Source organism: Mangifera indica, chromosome 11 (genome assembly GCF_011075055.1).
Source record: "Mangifera indica cultivar Alphonso chromosome 11, CATAS_Mindica_2.1, whole genome shotgun sequence".
NCBI classification, from domain to species: domain Eukaryota; kingdom Viridiplantae; phylum Streptophyta; class Magnoliopsida; order Sapindales; family Anacardiaceae; genus Mangifera; species Mangifera indica.
In genome coordinates, this window is record NC_058147.1 from 17,103,362 (window position 1) to 17,127,500 (window position 24,139).

General features: G+C 31.1%; 1 protein-coding gene across 1 annotated transcript in view; it reads right to left on the bottom strand.

The window, feature by feature from the left end:
- Nucleotides 1–24,139, bottom strand: part of LOC123228802 — a 48,753-nt gene that overhangs the window by 20,528 nt on the left and 4,086 nt on the right. The window lies entirely within an intron of this gene.

The following is a 24,139-nucleotide window of genomic DNA, read 5'->3' on the forward strand; positions in this document are numbered from 1 at the left end:
GTGTTCATTGATAATATTTTGGTGGATTCTAGAAGTCATGAGAAGCATGAGAAACACCTAAGGTTTACCCTAAAAAGATTGAGAGAAAAGAAACTCTATAGAAAGTTTTCAAAATATTAAACCAAGTTGTATTCTTAGGCCATGTAGTTTCAATAAAGGGTATATCAATTGATCCTAGTAAGGTTGAGATAATGTTAGACTAGCAAAGGCCAAAGATTATGAAAGAGGCTCAAAGTTTTCTAAGACTGGCTAGGTACTACAAACAATTCATAGAGGAATTTTGCTAGACTAGCAAGACTTCTCACTACTTTTACTAAAAAGGAAACTCAATTTCAGTGGTTAGATGCCTGTAAGGAGAGTTACCAAGGGTTAAAGAAGAAATTAACTTATACTCTTATGTTGGCCCTATCGAAGGATAGGGTCGAGTATGATTTATACATAAATACCTCTTATAATAGATTGGGAGTAGTGTTAATGTAGTAAGACAAGGTGATTGCATACTTCTTGAGATAGTTAAAAGATTTTGAGAGCAAACACCTTACTGATGATTTAAAGGTTACAACAACAATGTTTGCTTTTAAGATGTAGAGGCACTACCTATATAAGAACAAATGCAATATCTACATTAATCACAAGAAGCTCAAATACTTCTTCTTTTAGAAAGAATTAAACATGAGATAGAAAAGATGACTCAAGTTAGTAAAGGACAACAATTATGCTATCAAGTACCATCCGGGCAAAGCAAATGTAATAACAGATATCATTGGCATAAAAGTGTTTATGTCATAGTTGATGGTTTAGAGAGAGATTCAAACAAACCTAAACCAAAAATAGATTGAGTTTGAGATTAAGGCTTTAGCCAAATTAGAGATCAAGTCCATGTTGTTTAAAGAGATCAAGGCTGCTCAATTAGTTGATGATTGGTGTAAGACTAAAGTTTAAAGAGCTTAAGATAGGCTAAAGATAGATTTTCTAGTGGATGATAGTGTTCTCAAGTTTAGAGATAGGTTATTTATTCCACCAGTTAATGGGTCAGGCAGAAAAGTCTTTTAATGGCTCTTAACCCTCTTTACACTACCTATCCTAGGGTGTAAAGATGTTTCAGGATTTGAAAAGGAGTTTTTGGTTGTTAAGTATGAAAAGTTATGTAAATTAGTATTTTTTTTTAAGTTTCTTAACTATTAACAAGTTAACATCGAGCACCAAAGACCATCAAGATTGCTTTAGCCTTTAAGTGTGTCTAAGTGGAAGTGGAAACATATCTTTATGGACTTTATTGTTCGGCTTCCAAGAGTTTAAAGTGGTTATAATGCATTATGGGTTATTGTGGATAGATTGATTAAAACAGTGAATTTCTTACCTATTAAAGACACCGACTTACTAATCAATTAGGGAACTTCTATGTGAGAGAGATTGTTTTACTGTATGCAGTGTTCAAGACCATTATATCAAATAGAGATGGTTTGTGCTAGCTTTCTAAAATAGTTTGCACAAGTAATTAGGCACAAATTTTGTATTTAGTACAAGTTATCACCTATAGATAAATGGTCAAACTGAGAAGACTAACTAGGTGTTAAAGGACATGTTGAAAGCTTGCTATTTGGATCATAAGGTCAGTAAGGTAGAGATGTTACTCTTTATGGAGTTTTATAATGTTAGTGTATGCCCTAGGTAACATTCTTTTGCTGATTCCACGACATTTTATCTTATATGTACACTTATCATGGCTTATTAATAAAAGAAGTAGTCTTTTTGTTCATATGCATAAATTGTTTTCTTTATTTACGATAATATAAAAAATGTATGTGAATTGTTTGAATGACTCACTTAATATACAAACTGAGTCATCAAATTGTTCCTTAGAGATGTAACATAACTTAGGCAATTATATCACATAGTAGGCATATCAAATACCTCTGTTGAAAGTCATAAGATGACATTAGTGCAAGTGACAATGATGGCCAAGTCATTAAAGTATTGGTTTGGATTAATAGTTAAAGAACTATTTTTCAAACATGACCAATAAAAATAAGTGATGCGAACCTTGACAATTTGACGCAAGACCCAATGCCCAAGAATATATTTTCCCCCAGACTGAATAGTTTCGTCACTGAATGACCTTTAACCTGAATCGATATGGGATCGAATTAACCTAGGAATCGTAATGGTGAACACATAAGAAAAGTTTGATAAGTTCAAAGGACTATTTCCCACCCAAACTATGCTGAATTCTCAAAGTTTCCCCTGTTAACTTTGAAAATACCATTTACCCACCCATGACCAGTTAAATTTAATGGAACCCTAACTCCTGAAAATTTAATCTCATTTTTCCCCCTAACAGTTTAAAAACTAATATTTTATTCCTTAAGCCAAGTTTGAAAAGATCTCATTTACCCCCCAAGGTTTAGTTTCCAAACCTGTTCACTTTTTCTGGCACCATTGCCGACCGTCTCTCCCTCCCGATGGTTTCTCTTCCACTGACGGCCCGCCTTAACTCTACCCTAACCTATCCGGTACTGAGAGATGTCATCTAGGAAGACGATTGTCTTCCTAGATAAAGACGATTTCTCTTTCTAGACGACTCTCTTGATGCTAGATGGGTTGGGGTGGAGTTGAGGCGAGTCATCAGTGGAAGAGAAACTATCGGAAGGGATAGACGGCTAGCGATGGAGCTGGAGAACGTGAACGGGTTTAGAAACTAAACCCTAGGGGGGAAATGTGATCTTTTCAAACTTGGCTTAGGGGAGAAAAGTTAGTTTTTTAAATTTTAGGGGGAAATGAAATCATATTTAAGTTTATTTTTAATATTAAATATAAAGTAATGATTTTACCCTTAAAATTAACAGATTTAAATGGTCATGGATAGGTAAATGGGATTTTCAAAGTTAACGGGGGAAACTTTGAGAATTCAACATAATTTGTGTGGGAAATAGTCTTTTCCTCTAGTTTCAACAGTAAGCAAAATTGTGCAAATATCGGCCAAAGATCTATTCATCATGAAAATTTTAGTTTATATAGTACAATGCCAATTTAACCCTAAACTACCTATGACCCAACGAACTTCCAAACTTTCTAAGTCTATTACCTAATTAACTACCCAAAACATTAATTAAATTAAAAGAAAATATGTCAATTAGGCTCAATAAAGTCTAGCCCAGTCACAAACAAGATCACAATCATAAAAACCGAAAATCCTAAATTTAGTAAGACAAAAACTGCATAATTCACACTGAAACAGTTTTTATTTGGGCCTCCAAATTGGGCGCAACCAGTGAAGTTGGTTGTTTTATAAAGCTTGAAATGAGCTTGGTGTTGATATATTTGAGACCTTGTAACTCCTCCCGGATCAAAAGTTATGGTCGTTCAAAGTCTATCTATGTATAAGCTTGGGCCTGAATCAAGTGGACCTTTCTGTTGGCTCCTTCAAGCATCCAATCATCCTTGAGTGAGCTGATTTTAGTCTCTAAGCCCTCCACGAGCCCAACTAAAGCCTGTTGCATTTTCTTAGCTTTGCTCCTCGTAATTGGCTTAACCAGAATATGTAACAAATCTCTTTGATGGCTCGACACTCCTACAATGCCTCCATCAATAAGTCACATGATCATTAAATCATAGTCAATGACTTATCGTAAAAGTATACTAGTATACGAAGTAATCCTTTAACGTGGGACATCATGGTTAAATCAGATATAAATATGCATGATTCATGTTGTGTACAACAAATCATATTGGTTATACGTTATTTGTATATGAAGACGGATGATGATCAAGATAGGATCCATTGACTCAAAAAGTATAAGATTTTGAATATTCGTTATTCCACCTAGATCTGAGTTTTGAAGTGAATGTCGATAAATATTGAAAATCAAATCTTTGGCAAGAGTGTAATACGAATCATGTGAAAGATGTTCATAATGACATGTTTCAAGTATTTGAATCGACGATTCGTAGAGAATGGAAATTAGGATTTTAACGATCTATGAGTTCAAAATCAATCTAGATTGGATAACAAAAGGATATTATCTATACAGAACATATGATTAGAGATATTAGATTCAATGGAGTATTTCTTCATTGTGGTTTAGGGGCTATGGCGTATTGCTAGATATTTACTATAGGCATTAAGTTTTCAGATGCCTTTTAGATCATTCAAAAGAAAACTCACGGTTATGTTATGGTGAACCTAAAGGGTCACACCAATAAAACAGCCTTAAAAAGGGAGAATTAATTATCCGGGGTTTGCTAGCACCTTCCGAAGGATAATGAAAATCATATAAAATGTTATATGGATGCAAAAATTAACATTTTAAAGGTTAAGATGTTAGTGAAATAGATTAAGGTGGCTAATATATATGTTTGATATACTAGCATAGTCACTTTCAATTGTGAATTTACAAGGACTAATGACAATTAGTTAATTGTTAACTAAACCCTTTAATATATAATGTTACCTTTAGTTCATTTTAAACTTACTAAGTTCATTTGAGCTAATATATCTCTCACTAAAATTAGAAAAGCCTCTCCTCTCTATGTGTCTTTTGGCCAAGGAGGAATTTTTGGCTTGATGGTGCCATTCTTTGGACGCTCTTCAAATGAGGAGCTCAATCCATCATCCCATATCCTTATAAGAGGCAAAAGAGTAAGTAAATCTCCTAACTTTCTTTGGTTGATTTTGTATACATTTATTTTTCTCTCTTATTCATGTATGACATGTTTCATCTATTCTCTTCATCCTTTCTTTCAAAATGGTATAAAAGCTAAAAGAGCTCCTTGCACGTCCATTTTGACCCAAAAATATCTTTAATATGCATATGAATATGTATATGTATCACATATATGCATGCATGTTTTCCTTTTGCCTTGAAATCATTTTTTCCAAGCATGAACTCTTCTTTGTTGGGTTTTTGATTTACTCTTCATGTTCTAGTAATTTTAAGATGAAAAGCATGTTATATATGACAGGTACACAATGAAGTGTTCATAGGATGCATGAAAGTAGGCTTGTTCTTGACATGCTTGTGCATTTTACCTTGTTTAATGAATTTTTGATTCATGGAATTAGGATGCATGTCACGGTAACCATGTATACTGAGATTTTAGGTTTATTTTGTGTATGGTGCATTAAGAATTGATTTAAGGGCATGCATGTGTAGCTTGTTATGTGATTTGGGTTAAAAATTGTAAAAAAGATAAAAACTCAATGCTATGTGTATGTTTTGGCCTCCTTGAGTATATGATATACTTGGTGGAATTTCTTAGATGTTATTTTATGTATTGTACATGGAATACACGTATTAGAGGCATGCAAGTATGGTATATGCATTAAGGCATTGATATATAATTATATATTAATTTGTGAACATATATGCCAGGAATGGTCCATAATAAAAATTCGGGATTTTTCAAGCTCTCTTTTGGACATGTAAAATAATGTTTTAATGTTGATTAAGACACTTGGACGAAGATAATAATGCATGTAATTAATGTAATTACATATGATCTATAAAAATTATAATGCATCGTGAGAGAATATGCATAATGTGTTTGAATGGCCATGAATGCTTATTGCTTAATTTAGTTCAATTTGACAAAATAGTAAATTTTGCATGTATGTCAGCTTGCACTAATGATGATTGGGTGTTAAGATATGATCTAATATTGACATGAAATTGAACATTTTAGAAGGCATGTGAAATGATGCATTTGCCCTTTTCACTTTGTTTAATGTTGATTAAATGATAATGTTATCCACAAATATCAATTAGCTCTTAATGGTAATTGAGTGTGAGAGTTGGCATAAAAAAAATATAATAGTTTTTTTTATACTGTACATGTACCAACTAACACCTAATATAAATTCAATGTGAGAGTTGATATAGTCATTTGATTATATTTTGAAAAATAATAATATTAAATTGCATTAGTGTGCATGACATCATGACCCAATTTTTACGTAAATGTTACATAATATAAATATTAAGGAGTATTTATATTATTCATGATACCATTTGTAATTGAATCATTGTATGTTGTTTATTAATTTTTATTAGATCAAATTTTATGGATTGATGTTTAATTGGATATGAATGAGTTCATTTTTAATATTAAATACTAATTTAGTCCTTGAATGGATGAATTATTTATGGATGATAATAGGTTAATTTGCTATTTTTCAAAATTTAAGTAACTGGGTTGTAATATCTTTTATTAAAGGGGGTTGTATTAAATAACTCCATCCCATTTATTTAATGTATTTTAATTTTATTTATCGGGCCTACGTGCTTAAGTTTTAAATGTAATCAGAGCAGATGTACGAGAACTTGAAAGCAATCCAGATGAAGACTTGACGTAGGTGAATAGTTTGTCATTTGGTTGTAATTTCAAAACTCTCATGGTCATCCCACCATGATTTATATTTTGCATATATGTGATGTAGTTATGTCATACAAAAATGAACTTGATTAAATATTAAGTTAAACCTAAATCTCCTTAATAAAAATTATTGAATCAATGTCTCCTATCATAGGATAATTAAATTTTGTCACATAAGTTTTAATATCTCAATATTTCTATTATTTGAGAGATATGAAATTTATGTCATAAAATTAAATTTATCTTGTTTTTAGATGGTTATTTACATTATGACCAATAATTCTATTATGTGAGGACATAATAAGAATGTCATTTTAGGAAGCATGATGGTTAAATTTAACTAACCAAGGGTACTAAGATTTCTATTATGTCAAATTAATTACGTTTAATAAGAATTCGATTCCCCACTAGAAATTTTATCTAACAGAATTTTCTGATCCTGTTTGAGGGAGTGTGAGATTCAAATAAAATAGTAGGAGCTAATGAGATTATGTAATAAAAAGGGGTTTCAATTCACATTTATAAGACACTAATAAAACCAATTTTTTCTTTGTTGTATTTTCCCAATATTTGTGTTTCATGAAGAGAAACACAAACCACCCCAGAAAGGTCCAAAGTTGGACCAAAGAAAAGAAACTTGAAGAAAGTCCAAACCAATACAAAGAAGGCCAAGGCCAAAGGGCAATGCTTCCACTGTAACAAAGACGGGCACTGGAAGAGGAGTGTCCTCTATACCTTCAGAGTCTGAAAGAAAAGAAAGTAGGCATATTTACTTCATTTGTGACAACAGTTAAGTTAAATGTTAATTCAAATGATCAAATTTGGGTATTAGATTCAACAACTAAATCTTACATAAGTGTGTCATTCCAAGACTTGCAAAATAGTTCTACACTATTTGAGAATGAAGTCATTTTGAAGATGGCCAATGAAGCAAGAGTTGCAGTTGAGACTCTACAGGGTTTTGTATTTTGCTAAAACTACTAGATAATTTCTATATTTGTCTTATATAAAAATGGTTACAAAGTGTAGTTCAATTATAATAAATGTTTGATTCATTTTAGAAATTCTCTGGTTGGCAAAGCGATAAATACAAATGGTTTATATGTTTTAGAACTAAATGATCTAAATATTATAGATGTTATCATGAATGAAAGACCTTGAGAAGAAATTAATCTAAGGTTACTTTGGCATTATCAATTAGGTCACTTAGGAGACAAAAGGATAATGAAATTAGAAACAAATGAAATTTTGAATTCTTTGGGTTTTGAACCCTATCAAAGTTGTAAATCTTGTCTTCAAGGAAAAATAATCTAATCGCCCTTCAAAATCAAAGGGGAAAGATCCAAAAAACTACTAGAACTAATACATTCTGATGTATGTAGGTTATTTAGTGAAATAGCAAGAGGTGGTTTTCTATACTTCATCACCTTTACTAATGATTATTCAAGGTATAGGTATGTGTATTTAATGAAATACAAATCTGAATCCTTCAAAAGTTCAAAGGATTCAGGAAAAAAATAGAGAAATAATCCTAAAAGAATATCAAGGTCTTACGATTAGATCGTAGAGGTGAATATTTAAGTATAAAATTTGAAGATTATCAAAGGGAAAATGGAATCATATCCCAGATGACTCCTTTATACACACTATAACATAATAGTGTATAAGAAATGAGGGATTATACCCTATTAGATATGGTACAATCCATGGTAAGTTTTATAGTCCTATTGACATCATTGTGGGGATATACATTACTTATCGTTGCATATATTCTAAACAAAGCACTGGTCAAATCAGTTCAAAAAACACTATATGGGATGTGGTATGATAAGCCTCCCAATATCAATTACCTTAAAGTCTGGGGATGTCTAGCTTATGTTAAATTATTTAAAATCAATAAGCGGGATGTCAAGTCTAAAATGGTTTAGTTCATAGGATATCCTAAAGATTGTTTAAGACATTACTTTTACTTCTCAGTTGATCAAAAAATTTTGATCAACAGAAATACGCATTTCTTAGAGAGGGAGTCATTGCAAGAAGAAGATGTGAGAAGAATAGTAAAGCTTAAAGATAATTTTGAAAAGCCTTAGATAAAAAAAGCTGAGCCAAGAGAGTCCTCTTAACAAACCTCTGTATTTGATGCATCAATTATAGTTCAAAGATCTTCTAGAGTATCTAAACCTTTAAAAAGATACGAATATCTTCATAAGCAAGATTTTGAATCTTACTTAGTAGGATAAACAAATCATAATACTGATCCTAAAAGTTATAAGGAAGCTATATTGGATATTGATTTAAGTAGATGGCTAGAAGCAATGAATTTTGAAATAGAATCCATGCATGCCAATCAAGTTTAGACACTTGTTAATCCATCAGAAGGAATTTTCCTATTTGCTATAAATGGGCCTCTAAGAGAAAGATTGGCAAAGATGGATAGATGAAGACCTATAAAGTAGACTAGTAGTGAAAAGTTGGATTATAAGGACACTTTTTTGCTAGTGGCTATGATTAAATCCATTTGGATAATGCTACCTATTATAACATACAATAATTATGAAATTTGGTAGATGGATGTCAAGTCCACTTTCTTTAATGGATTTATTGAGGAAAACATATATATGGAACAACCTATAGGTTTTGAATCCACTTTCGAAAGACATAAGGTATGTAAGTTGCATCAATCCATTTATGGATTGAAACAAACTTCTAGAAGTTGGAACATTTGATTCAATGAAACAATCAAATCATTTGATTTTAAAAGAATCCAGATGAACCCTATGTTTACAAATGGGTTAAAGATCATGTCATTACTTTTCTCATATTATATATAGATGACATACTACTAATGATTGATGACAATGACATGATGAATGAGGTTGAGATCTAGTTATCCATAAACTTTTCAATAAAAGATTTGGGAGATGTTGTATACGTCCTTGGAATTCATATCTATAGAGATAGAATAGAGAAGATAATAAGATTATTCAAAAAACTGTATATAGAAAAGTTGTTGCAAAGATTTAACATGGAAAACTCAGAAAAAAGACTTTTGCCTTTTACTCATGATGTTTATATTTCTAAAGTTATGGGTCCAAAAACCAATGAAGAGCGACAATGGATGTGTAATGTGTCATATATTTGGTTATAGGTGGACTCATGTACATAATGCTATGAACAAGATTTGACATAATATTTGTCCTAAGTGTAACGAGTAAATATCAGGCCAATCGAAGGGAGAAGCATTGGTCAACTATAAAATCAATCTTTAAATACTTAAAAAGGACTTAGGACCTTGTTTTGAGTTATGATTGTTCAGAGTTACACATTCAAGGATACTCAAACTTCGATTTTCAATCGAACATTGACAATAAAAAGTCTACATCAAGGTTCATATTTATTTGTAATAAGGGTGTAGTTAGTTAAAAAAGTTCCAAATAGTCAATCACAACTAACACTATTATAAAAGTTGAATATACTGCTACTTTAGAAGTTGTAAAAGAGGTTATATGGATATGCGTATCTAAACTTGGTGTGGTTCCAAACATGGCTTATCTGATAACCATGTTTTGTGACAATACTAGTGCTATTACACAGGCAAAAGAACCAAGAGTGTATCAAAAGTTTAAATATATTCAATGAAAATATCACATTTTAAGAGAATTCGATGGAATTAAAGAGATTATAATTTAGAAAACACTGTCAAAGTGAACATTATTGACCCACTGACTAAGGTAAGACACTAAAACAGTTGAACCATTATCTTAAGGAGATGGGTCTATGATACAATAGCAAATGAAATGGCTCTAGCACAAGAGAGAGTTTTATTAGAGTATGCCCTAGGAATCAATCATGTTGTCAGTTCCAGGACATTTTATCTTATATGTACACTTATCATGGCTTATTAAAAAAAGAAGTATTCATTTTGTTCATATGCAAAAGTTGTTTTCCTTATTTGTGATAATATAAAATATGTATGTGAACAATCTAGATGACTCACTTAATATACAAACTATTTCATCAAATTGTTCTCTACAGACGTGACATAACTTGGGTAATTACATCATATAGTAAGCATATCAAATACCTTCATTGAATGTCATGAGATGACATTAGTATAGGTGATAATGATGGTCATGTCATTAAGGTATTAGTATGGATCAACAATTAGAGAACCATTTTTCAAACATGACCAATAACGTTAAGTCACATGGTTACTAAATGATAATCAATGACTTATCTAAGATCATACTTGTGTACAAAATAATCCTTTGGCATGAGACATCATGATCGAATTCGATATAGATACATGTGATTCATACGGTATATAAATACAAGGTCAACCACTTCTTATATAACACACCCTATTGGTCATATGTTATTTGTGTATGGAGATAAATGTGATCAAGATGAAATCCATTAACTCGAAAAGTATTAGGTTTTGAATATTTGATGATTCAACCTAGATTTGAGTTTTGAAGTGAACATCGATGAACATTGGAAATCGAATCTTTAATAAGAATGTAATGTAAGTCATGCAAAGGATGTTCGTAATGACGTGTTCTGAATATTTGAATTAACAATTCACATAGAATCAAAATTAGGATTGATGATTCCAAAGTTTGAAATCGATCTAGATTGGACAACAAAAGGATAGTACCTATACAAAAAGAATGATTAGAGATATTAGGTTTGATGAAGTATTTCTTTATCGTGGTTTAAGGGCTATGACACATTGCTAGATGTTTACTAGAGTTTTTGAGTTTTCAGATGCCTTTCAAATCATTTAAAACAAAACTCATGCCTATACCACGATGAACATAAAAGGTCACACCAATAAACCAAGTTTTAAAGAGGCAAAATTAATTGTTTTGAAGAGGCAAAATTAACTGTTTTGGGATTGCTAGCACCTTTCAAAGGATAATAGAAATCATATAAAATATTATAAGTGTGACACCTATAAGTACATCTCAAGGATAAGATAGTCGTTTTACATAAGTTAGCATGATTTTGAAAGTTAAAATGTGGGTTCTAGGTGACACACAACCGTGTATACTCATGACTATTTGTCATGTCATTTTAGCTAGATAAGATAAATTCACATGAAATTCAAATTTTAGTAATAGATACCTATCTGTGTGTTGAACACAACTTTAGTTTATAAAAGACATGTTGCTCCATTTTAGAGGTTATTATACCAATCCCTAAACACACAAAATTCAGAGAGGAAAAGAGAGATTTCTAGATTAATCATCTGACTATATTAGAGAAAAGAAAGTTTGTTTGAGCGATTGGTTTTTCTGCAAATCGAGGTAAGTATGCCTTGCTATATTAGGGTTTAATTCAAATTATTGCTATTGTTTTGTGAACCTTGATGATGATGATAATGTCCATGATATTAGTCAAGTTGCATAATCAGGATGTTGTTCATTATCATATTGCATGTTAAAGGTAAATTGATACATGATGATAATTGTGGATATATGTTAAGATTTAAGGCATGTTTAAGGCTGCTAGATGAGATTATGTAATGCATATAAACCTTGAATGATGTTTAGAATGTTAGTTCTTATAGGTTAATCACCATAAAGAAAAGTAGTGTTTGATTTCCAATTATATGCTTACTTATAGTTTGGGCATATGTGTAAAGAGATTTGAGTTAAGATGAAATAGATGTTATTTGACAATCCTAGCAAGCAAGAGAAATGGTATAAATGTGGTTTTAGTGATAAATCTAATGACGAATAAGTAGAATACCTAAAAATCAGATTAAGAAGTAAAATTAGGTCATTGTTCTAAATTTTGGATTTGGCACAAGGTTATATGGTATGGGACACATGCCTGTGTGCATGAATTCTAGGTTTCAAGTTGATTTTCTAGTTCTTTTGGTGAGAGTGAACGTCGCTAACTAGTTAGCGATCAACTAGGACATGTGGTCTTCCCATTTATAGCCTTATCACGACTATGTGTAGGGGAGAAATAACTATAATACCCTATAGAGTGGCATGGTTTAGATAAGTTTAGTAAGGAAAGTAAAATAATATCTAAATAAGGTACATACTTGTAATAGTGAGGGCACATACCGTGTGTTTTGAAATATTAACACATAGAGAGATACCACAGCAAGATAGGCATATGTGTGGATTAAAAAAGACACAACCATGTGTACAAAGCAAAATAGAAAAAAGAGAGGGAATTAGGTTAAGAATTTAATAGTCATCCCGAGTAACAATATAGAGAGCCTAGTTATGTAATAGTACCCCACACGCCTCAAGTTCAATTATAGTGGGGCATGAGACATTCTATTAAGTGGAAAAGAGAGAGAGTTAAGTAAGTAAAGACTCAAGATGTATGCATGCTAGACATCATAGAATCATTACGAGGGGGCACCATGAGTATATAGTCACTATACTATTCATAATAGGACATTAGATAGAAAGATAAGTCACATGACCAACGTACCAAATCCTTGTATTCGATCCAAATTGATTGGTCTAATATACAACTTTAGTTATAGTTTTCAGATTCAGATGCTTTCATTGAGTTTAGTACGGTTACACTAGATAGAAATTTGTGGGAGTGGTTCCTTAGTGATCGAGAGAGATATAGTTCAATCCAAGAGTTATGACATATAATCTATAGTCCCTAAAGTGTAGTATGAGTACAAAGATAGTAAATAGAACCTATCATCATCCATGAAGGAGTTTTTTGCCGACTCCAAATGACAAGTTAGTATAGGTCGAGTTTAAAGGCATTTTGGGGATTTTAGTTAAAGTTGTAAGTGAGTCTTATACTTATTGAGTGTTTTATCACTCGTTTCCTTACTTTCTTGTGTGTAGGTACATGTGATCGTTATGGTTGCAAGACAAGCAGTGGTCCATGAGCATAAAGCATCGAGTTCAATTCAGTCTATTCAACTTTTATTTTATTTAAATTTTCATAGATGTATCAGACTACACATGATATATTTTTAGTTTAAGTTTAATATTACGACATCTTTTAAATGCTTCCAATTTAGTTTTGATAAGGGTATTTCATTAATTTACTATTTTTAATAAATGAGATTTTATTCAATTGTTTTGAGTTATTATTAATTCTTTTTATTTAATGCATGCTCAAAGTAGTCAATTTAATAGCCCTTTCCTCTGGAGGGCTATACTTCTAAGGGGGTTTTACAATATGGGTGCAAAAATTAACATTTTAAAGGTTAAGATGTTAGTGAGATAGAATTAGGGTGGCTAATATATATGTTTGATATACTAGCTTGGTCACACTTTAAATTGTGAATTTAAAAAAACCAAATGACAATTAGTTAATTGTTAACTAGACCCTTTAATATATAATGTTACCTTTAGTTCATTTTAAATTTACTAAGTTCATTTAAGCTAATATCTATGTCTCACTAAAATTTAAAAAATCTCTGCCTTCTCTCTAAGTGTCTCTTGGCCAAAGAGGAATTTTTGGCTTGGTAGTGCCATTTTTTGGAGGTTCTTCAAGTGAAGAGCTCAATCCATCATCACATATCCCTATATGAGGCAAAGAAGTACGTAAATCTCCTAACTTTCTTTCGTTGATTTTGCATGCATTGATTATTTCTCTCTTATTCATGTATGACATGTTTTGCATTTATTCTTTTCATAATTTCTTTCATGTAACACCTATTTTCAGCCACATACCTTTACTCAAAATATGCACCCTAAGAGATGTGTTGCCTTAAAAATGCCCACACAAAAACACAACAATTATAAAATATGCATGGTAATCAATTCAAGTCCCACAATCCCAAAAAGTGCATTACATAAAATCCAATAACATATTCAAATACCAAATAAATCTGAACATTTGAAAACCAAATCATTAAAATCAAAGTGCAAAAGGTAAATAACAATAATCCCAAAATACATTGATAAAGTTCTAAAGAACAAATAGCTAAAATGTCTCACCTTAAGCATCTCTTCGAGACGACCCACTAGTTCCCTCTCACCTCGCTGCTCCATAATCTTATTTACCATACCATAAAAGGAACATGGTGAACCATAAAACACTCAGTAGGCAAGAGACCTTATGACACCAAGCAAATAAAATATCTATAAACCATAACAATGTCCTATATTTAATTTTTTTGTGGTAATTTTGGATGTTTTCTTGGTATCCCAAATGCCTATTTGAAATATTTCGAGGCTCAATGTTCAATCTCCAATAGTCATGTCATCTTGGATGACTAATGTTGAATGATATATATTAACATCTCGAATGTCTGGTGAAAGCATTAGACATCCCAGATGTCAAATATAAAGTGTACCCAATGTTAATGTATGCCCTAGGAATCATTCGTGTTGTTAGTTCCAAAGGCATTTTATGTTATATGTACACTTATCATGATTTATTAATAAAAGATGTAGTCTTTTTGTTCATATGCATAAGTTGTTTTCTTTATTTGTGATGATATAAAGTATGTATGTGAACTATCTAGATGACTCACTTAATATACAAACTCACTCATTGAGTTGTTCCTTACAGATGTGACGTAACTTGGTCAATTATATCACATAATAGGCATACGAATACCTCTATTGATTATCATGAGATGACATTAATGTAGATAACAATGATGGTCATGTCATTAGAGTATTGGTATGAATTAATAGTTAAAGAACCGTTTTTCAAACATGACCAATAACAATAAGTCATATGGTCATTAAATCGTAGTCAAAGATTTATCGTAAGATCATACTAGTGCATGAATTAATCCTTTGACCTGAGATGCCATGGTTAAACTCAATACGAATACACGTGATCCATATGGTGTACAAATATGAGGTTAACCATATCCCATAAGAAAAACCATATTGGTCATATGTTATTTGTATATGGAGAAGAATAATGGTCAAGATGAGATCTATTGACTTGAAAAAGTATTGGTTCTAAATATCTATTGATTCGATTCAAATCTAAGTTCTAAAGTGAAAATCGATAAATATTGGAAATCAAATCTTTGTTCAGAGTATAATGTAAATCATGTGAAGGATGTTCGTTGTGATGTATTTCAAATATCTAAATTGGCGATTCATATAGAATCAAAATTAGGCTTTGACGATTCATGAGTTTGAAATGGATCTTGATTAGACAACGAAAGGATATCACCTGTATAGAACATACATTGGAGATATTATGTTTGATGGAGAATTTCTTCATCGTGGTTTAGGGGCTATAACAGTTTTCTAGATATTTATCATAGTCATTGAGTTTTTAGATGTCTTTCAAATCATCTGAAAGTAAACTTATGGCTAAATCATGGTGAACCTAAAAAGTCACACAAAAAAACCAAGCTTTTAAGAATGATGATTAATTATCCATAGTTAGCTAGCACCTTCCAAAGGATAATTAAATCATATAAATGTTATATGGGTGTAAAGATGACATTCTAAAAGTTAAAATATCAATGAGATAGATTTTAGGTGGCTAAAGTATATCATTGATATACATGCATGACAAAACTTCAAATTAAGAATTTGATAGGCAAAAAAAAAAAATTTTAATTACAACTAATCCACCATTATAAAAACATGTCTTTTAGTTCATTTTGAATTAACTAAGTTCATTTGCCAAAAGCTCTCTCTCTTTAAAGAAAAATAAAAATCTTCTCTCTCCCTTTCTTTGTGTCTCTTGGCAGAGGTGGAAAAAAAGTTTGAGGTGGCTGTAACATCTATAGGTAATCCTAAAGGTATTTTAGTCTTTTTACTTGATTTAAATAGAATTCATTAATGTTTTCCAGAGTGATACACATATATGTATAAAGGTATACACAGTCATGTATCATTAACAAATTCAAATTTATTAGATAAGATAAGAATTATGGCAAGATTAGAGGTTGTCTTAGTTGCATGACATGGCACACACTTGTGTCGAGTCTGTACATGGTCGTATATCACATCCAACAAGCAAAATAAAAACACATTTAACCTAATCCTCTCATTAGTTTCTCACCTTAGTTGTACCTAAATGAAAGAGCAATGATAGGTTGGCCCTCATTTTTACGCTTTATTAAAACATATTTAACTTCACCATTCATATTATATCACTTATTTTTATGCTTAAAATGTATTTAACTTCGTCATTCACATTATATCACTTATTAACTTTACCCAAATAAAAGTCTTGTAGTTGCCAAAAAAGAGCCACTATCGTAAAAAATTGTCATAGCCATTCGAAGACTTGTTTGTATGTCAGAAGACAAGTAAGTTGGCCCTCATTTTTACTTGTTAAAGAATGGATTCTAAAGTAAAATGAGTGATATAATGTGAATGGCAAAGTTTTGATAGTTCTAATATTGTTATGATGGGTTTTGTGTGATAGTCGTGTCTAAACCTTGATAGCTTGATGTTATGAATCCAACAAGCATAAAAATAGGGTAAAGTTATGTTTTAATGATGAAAATCATGTGATACAAAGTTGTGTTGTGTATGAGATTCTGATAGATGAACAAAATGTTTATAACTATCTTTGAATATGGTTGAATTGTATGTGTAACTTGTGGTTACGAAATTGAATTAAACATGATAGGTTGATGATTAAGATTTAATGTATTGGCCATGTTTATGCTTTCTCGAACATGCAAAATCAGTTTACGATGCTTAAAAACAAATTTTGAGACTTGTAGGTGTGTTAGAATCGTCAGGAGTTAATCAAAGTGAGTTAAACCCATAAGCTTTGTGATCTTCAAATCATGACACATGATCGTGTATGGTCTCATACACACCTATGTGTCTTCAGTTCAAAATAGGAAGTTCTATTATTTTCGGACACTTGTTCTAAGGTAAGCCATACACGACCATGTGGTATGGGACACATACCCATGTATGACTTTCCAAAAATGGACATTGTATATAAAAAGAGGCACACAGGGGTGCACTATAAGCACACACTTGTGTAGCTTAACACGAGTAACTGGAAGTTGACACGGGACCTCAACCGAGTTGGATCTAGCTCAAAAATAAAAAAAGTTAAAGAAAGTGGTTCAAATCCAAATTAGCCACCAGTTGTGTGCATAAGTGGTAAAATTTGTGAAAATAATAGGGTTGGATACTTATAAGAAGCATCATACACTTAGTGCCAAGGTGCATAGCTACCTAGTTTATTCAAGTATGCATGGTAAGAATGATGGCTTCTCAAATATTTCCTCACGTGGTCAACGGGATGCATTATATATGTACCTATGGTAAGGGTTATCTCAGGATGGTTTAGACAACAATTTTGATTAACTTATATGATAAGGGGAAAAACTGTTACTAAATTATTTTTCTGTGTGACCAAGGTATCCCGGATAGCTAGCCTAATAGGTCATATGATATATGCACAAGGTACGATAGATAGGTATCTTATGCTTTTACTACGACATTAGATATGCCAATTCCAACTTAGACCTTAGTACTCTTTGTATATGGCCTATGTTAGGGTATGAAAATGTCGAGTTGTGACCACATCCAGATTCGCAACTAGAATCCTCATTCCTAAGAGGTAGCTTAAGTAGTAAAACACTTGGAATCCTCAAGTAGTGAGATTTGGGTTCGAGACTCAATGGTTCCAAGTTATTAGACCTATTGTTTTACCTATTTAGTTTGATTAGTTCTACTCCAAAGAAGCATTTTGACAATTGCATACTCGGTTCATAATGTTGATGAAACTGTGACTTTTATTTGTGAAATGAAACTCTTCACTTTAATTTTCTACCTAATGGGACAAAATAGCACCAGTAACTTTGTGTGTTGTAGTGGTTTGTATTTAACACAAGCTTAAGTTATATATTCTAAGTTGTTGGACTACTTGTACTTTTCTTAACAGAATTTGACCTAAGAAAACTTGATTTTTCATTGTTCTATGAACTAATTCAGGGCTTAATTAAGATAATTAACTCCATGATTATGGTGAAGGAAAGATCAAAGCACTTTATATGCAATTGATCTAAACATATAGTTAATTTGCTAGCCTCTGGTCTACAAGCAATTCATATAAATTTTAATTAAAATATTAAAGAATAAGATTACAAAAAAAATTATTCTCAATGCTTGTCGACTTGGTTAAATGAATCTTTTGTACTAATAAGTTAGAATAAGTCTTAGATTTCCTATAATCATTAGAAATTCCATCTGTAAATATTCTCATGATCTCATCCTGACTTTGATAATTTTATCTTCTTTTTCCTCGCGTTGTACAACTAATAAGCTTCTCTGACAGACTAAAACCATATTTAAAGTAGACAAACTTCAGTCTAAGCAAGATGCAATAATTTATGCTTCCCTCAAGTACTAACTAGGCTTATGGAAAGTGTACGATTCTTTTAAATAATTTTGAATGATAAAAGCTGGATCAATCTTCCTAGTGTGAGTATTTTTTGGGAAAGCAATTTTTCTAAGGTTTCACAAGCATGGCAAAAACTTGAACTCAAGTTTTCTATTTAAAAATTCTAATACTTTACTAGTTAACTCATGGTGTGTCATCTTCCTACTGTGCGTTGAACTATCATGAATGAGTAGTTTGCTGATTAGCTTATAGAGTGAGGTAGAGTTCATATTTGGTCCTCTTAGCTTGAATATCTTTTATGGGTAAATCAAATTTGGTCGTCTAGCACCTTATTGAAACAAGGAAGTTGATTTTATGTCTCTTTGGAATTTATCTTATTAGTAGGGTTCTTCATTGCCTAAGCCTTTAATTTTCTCCTTTTCTAAATTTTTTTAAAAAAATCTAATTGGTTTATTTAAATTCTATACTGAATAGGTTCTAAGTTTTCCCTTTTGAATTATTCCAAAAATAAAATATTTTCATAGAAATAGTAATGGTTTATCATGGATTTTAAGTGTACAAGTTAGGAGAAGGAAAGGGTATTATAGTTGTCCCTTCTATGAAAACTGATGAATCAATTTAAATAGAAAGATGAATGATGGAAAACTTTTGAAACTGTCTTTATTAAACCATGTATAGCTATAAGCATCGTTAGGCGGTAACCATTGCTACGTATTTTTGTTGGCCTTTGCTTTTGGTATCTTTTCCTTCTTTCCTTTTATGTATTTTAAACATTTCAGTTACATTTTTTTAGATTTATGTATGCACAATAACTTTTGATTAAGTTTTCAAACTTTTGATACATTGATGAATTTTCAATAAATGATGTATTTTAGTAATTACTCACATTGCACTTCTTTGCACCGTTGAGAATTTATGATCATGCATTAAATTATAAAATTTTAAATTAGCTAGTCCAGTCGTGCATGTCTTTTCAGTTTATATTCTAAGTAAGGGTATGTATCTAGAAAGGGGTGTTACAGTGGACCTTTTTTGAAGGCTTGCTTACTTGAAAGGCTTATCCATCGTCCTATATACCTATAAGAGGCAAAGGAATAGGTAAATCTCCTAACTTTCTTTGGTTGTTTTTGCATGCATTGATTCTTTCTCTCTCATTCATGTATGACATGTTTTGCATCTTTTTCTCTTCATCTTCCTTTCAAAATGGTATCAAAGAGCCAAAAATATGTTTGATGTTCATAAGAATATGCATATGTATCACATATATGCATGCATATTGTTCTTTTTCCTTGAAATCACTTTTTCAAGCATGAACTCTTCTTCAAATGTCTTAGTTGGATGTTCTTTGGTGGATTTTGATATTATTTTCTTGTTATAATGATTTTGGGATGAAGAGTATGTTATATATTGCATGTATAAGATGAAATGTTCATAGGATGCATGTTAATAGGCTTGTTCTTGACATGCATATGCATTTTTGCCTTGTAGATTGAATTTTGATTTATAAAATAAGGATGCATGTCACGGTAGCCATGTATATTGTGATATGCATTTTTCTTTGAATTCATTTTCTACTTGATGTATAAATAATATGATTTAGCGGCATGCATGTATAGCTTGTTATGTGATTTGGCTTGAAAAAATTGAAAAATCAAAGCTTGAACTTATGTCATATGTCTCAACCATGTGTATATGATATGCTTGGTGAATTTTTCCTTGATGTTATTTTATCTATTGTACAATGAATACATTTATTAGAGGCATATAAGTATAGTATATGAAATGAAAATATTAATGTATGATGATATGTTAATATATGAGTATATAGGTAATGAATGGTTCATATTAAAATTTTTGTATTTTTTAAGTTTTGATTTGAGCATGTTAAACGATGTTTTAATGTTGATTAAAACACTTAAATGAAGATTATGGTATATGTGATTAATGTAGTTACATAAAATTAGTAAAGGTTATGATGCATGGTAAGAGAATTGACACATTTTGTTTAAATGGTCATGTATGATTAGTGTTTAATTTAGTTTGATTTGATTGAATAGTTAAATTTTTCATTTACGTCAACTTGCACAAATGATGATTAAGTGTTAAGATATAATTTAATGTTGACATGAAATTGAACATTTGAGAAGGTATATCCTTTTTGCTTTGTTCAGTGTTGATCAAATGATGATATCATACACAAATACCAACAAGCTCTTGATGGTGATTGAGTGTAATAGTTTACATGAATTGATATGATGGTAAATATAATATTTTTTATATTACACATATACTAACACCTAATGTTGATTGAGTATAACAGTTGATATAATCATTTGATGGACAAGTTGCATGAGTATGCATGACATTATGGTCCATTATTAGATAAAAGTTATCTAAAATAAATATTAGAGAATATTTATATTAAACATTATGTCATTTGTAATTGTATCATTGCATTTTATTTATTATTTTTTGCATTATTAGGTCAAATTTTATGGATTAATATTTAATTAAATGTGAATGAGTTCATATTTTATATTAAATATTAATTTAGTATAAAATAAATTAAATTCTATAACATAAATTTTAATATTCTCAGAATTTTATTATGTGAAGGATATGAAATTTATGTCATAAAAATTAAATTTATCTTGTTCTTAGATAGGTATGTACATCACGCCCAAGAATTCTATTATGTGAGGACATGATCAGAATGCCATTTTGGGAAGTATAATAGTTCACATTTAACTAGCTAAGAGTATTGATATTTCTATTAAGCGAGGTGTCTAAAGTAAAAGGCATGAAAATAAATTGAGTCTTATGTAGCAATGTAAATGAAAAAAGTTTCATACTTTTTAAATTTAATTAACTGAGATTTTTATTATGTGAGATTAATTGCGTTTAATAATAATTCGATTCTCTACTAGAAATTTAATCTAATGGAATTTTGGGATCCCGTCTAAAAGGAGTGTAGGATTATAATAGAATAGTAGAAGCTAATGAGAATATACAATTAAAAAAAATTTAAATTCACACATTAGATTCATTAATAAAACTATTTCTCTTAGCAGTATTTGCATATATTTGAAAAATGACCAACAACGTACTCCTAAGGATTTTTGATAATCATATTTTTCTAGACCTAACTTCAAGGATTGGTTAAGATATCTTTGAATAGTACTAGACTTCGAAAAGATTGGCTACGTTTTTGAAGCACTAATGCCTTCGATGAGGAAATTAAGATGTTTAATGCATAGGTTAAGGATAATAGGAAAGCTCGAGGCTACATGTTATCCTTAATAAATAAGAAGCTTCAAACCAAGCACAAAAATGTTTTATGATATCCTTGTTGCTTTACAAAAGTTGTACAATGAGAACTCAAGAGTAGTTTAGTACGAGCTATGCACTTCACTCTTTAGCATGAGATTAAGGGACGACATTCCCCCATATGAACATGTTATAAAAATGGTCAATGCTTTACGGTAGTCAGATGTATAAGGTATGGTCCTACCAAACTGCATCAAAGTGAATTTGATTCGTAGCCCCTTCCACCGAGTTATAAACCATTTATAACCAATTATAATCTGAATTAGATAGAGCAGACACTCTTTGAGTTGCTCAATAAGCTCCAAGAGTTCTACAAACAAGGGAAAAAGGACTTTAGACATATGGATGTCTATGTGACTTCTACTAGCAAGGCCAATAAGAGGCCTAAAGAGCAACAAAAGAAAGGTCTAAATGTTAGACCTAAGAAAGGGAATTTTAAGAAAAATGCCTCTAAGATGAAAAAGGCAAAAGCAAAAGGAAAGTGTTTCCATTGTCAATAGGATAGACATTGGAAGATAAATTGTCTCTTGTACCTAGATAGTCTTAAGAAGACAAAACATGTATAATCTATTATCAAGTCATTGAATTCGAATTAAGTTTAGATTCAAATAATTCTTGGATTGTAGTTTTAGTAGCTACATCTCATATGAGTGTTTCTATGCAGGAACTATAAAATAGTTTTGTTTTGTCACAAGGCAAGATCATTTTAAAGATGGCAAATAGGGAAAAGGTTGCAGCCAAGACCATGGGAACTTGCCAAGTTTGACTACCATTAAGGCACATTTTGAGACTTTATAAATTTTTATATTTTGCAAAAGCCACTAGAAATATCGTTTTTGTTTCTACATTATATAAGCTTGGTCATAATATTCATTTTAATGAAAACAAATGTTTGATATTTTTTGAAAATGTTGTAGTGGGCAAAGCTATAAATACAAATGGTTTGTATATATTGGAATTGAATGATTATAGTATAAATTTTGTCACTAATAAAAGAATTCGAAATGAAACAAATCAAGGTTCTATGACACTATAGATTAGGTCACATTAGGGAAAAAGGTCTATTCAACTTAGAGAAAGTGGGCTTTTAAGTTCATTAGGTTCTGAACCCTATCCATTGTGTGAATCATGTCTCCAAGGCAAGATGACCAAGTCTCCCTTCAAAAGTAAAGGGGAGCATGCCAAAGAATTACTAAAGTTATTACATATAGATGAATGTAGACCATTTAATCACATAGCCAAAGAAGGTTTTTACTACTTTATTATCTTTACTGATGATTATTCTTGGTATGGGGTATATGTACTTGATAAAATACAAATCAGAATCCTTTGAAAAGTTCAGAGAATTCAAACATGAAGTAAAGAAACAAACTAGAAAGAGTATTAAAATTCTACGATCAGATTGTGAAGGAGAATACTTAAGTAAAAAATTTCAAGAATTATTGAAAAGCAATGGAATTATTTCCCAAATGATTGCTCCATTCACACCTTAGTATAATGGTGTATCTAAAAGGAAAAATTGTACTCTATTGGATTTTGTACAATTAATGGTAAACTTTATAGACCCGCCAATGTCATTATAGGGATACACCCTCAGCTTGCTATGCATATCTTGAATTTGGTATCATCAAAATCAATCTAGAAAACACTGTATGAGTTATGGGATTCCAAATGCCCAAGTCTCAATTATATGAAATTTTGGGGATGTCCAACTTATGTCAAGGTAATTAAAGCAGATAAGTTGGATGTTAGATTAGAGAAGGGTCAATTCATAAGATATCCTAAAAATAGTTTATGATATTATTTTTACTTCCTCACTGATCAAAGAATAATGGTCAATATGAATTCACACTTTCTCGAGAAAGAGTTATTGGAAGAAAGTGGTGTGAGTAGAAATACTGAGCTCGAGGAAGATTTCAAAGAGCCTCAAACTGACATTATTAAAGTTAGACTGTCCACTCAATGAACCTTAGTATCAAATATTATAGTTCTAACATGAAGATCTTCTAGGGTATCCAGACCTTTGGATAGATACGAATTTCCTTAAGAGTAGGATTTTAAATTTTACTTAGTTGGAGAAATAAATCATGGTGATGATCCTAAAAGCTATGAGAAAGCTATATTTGATACAAATTTAGGCAAA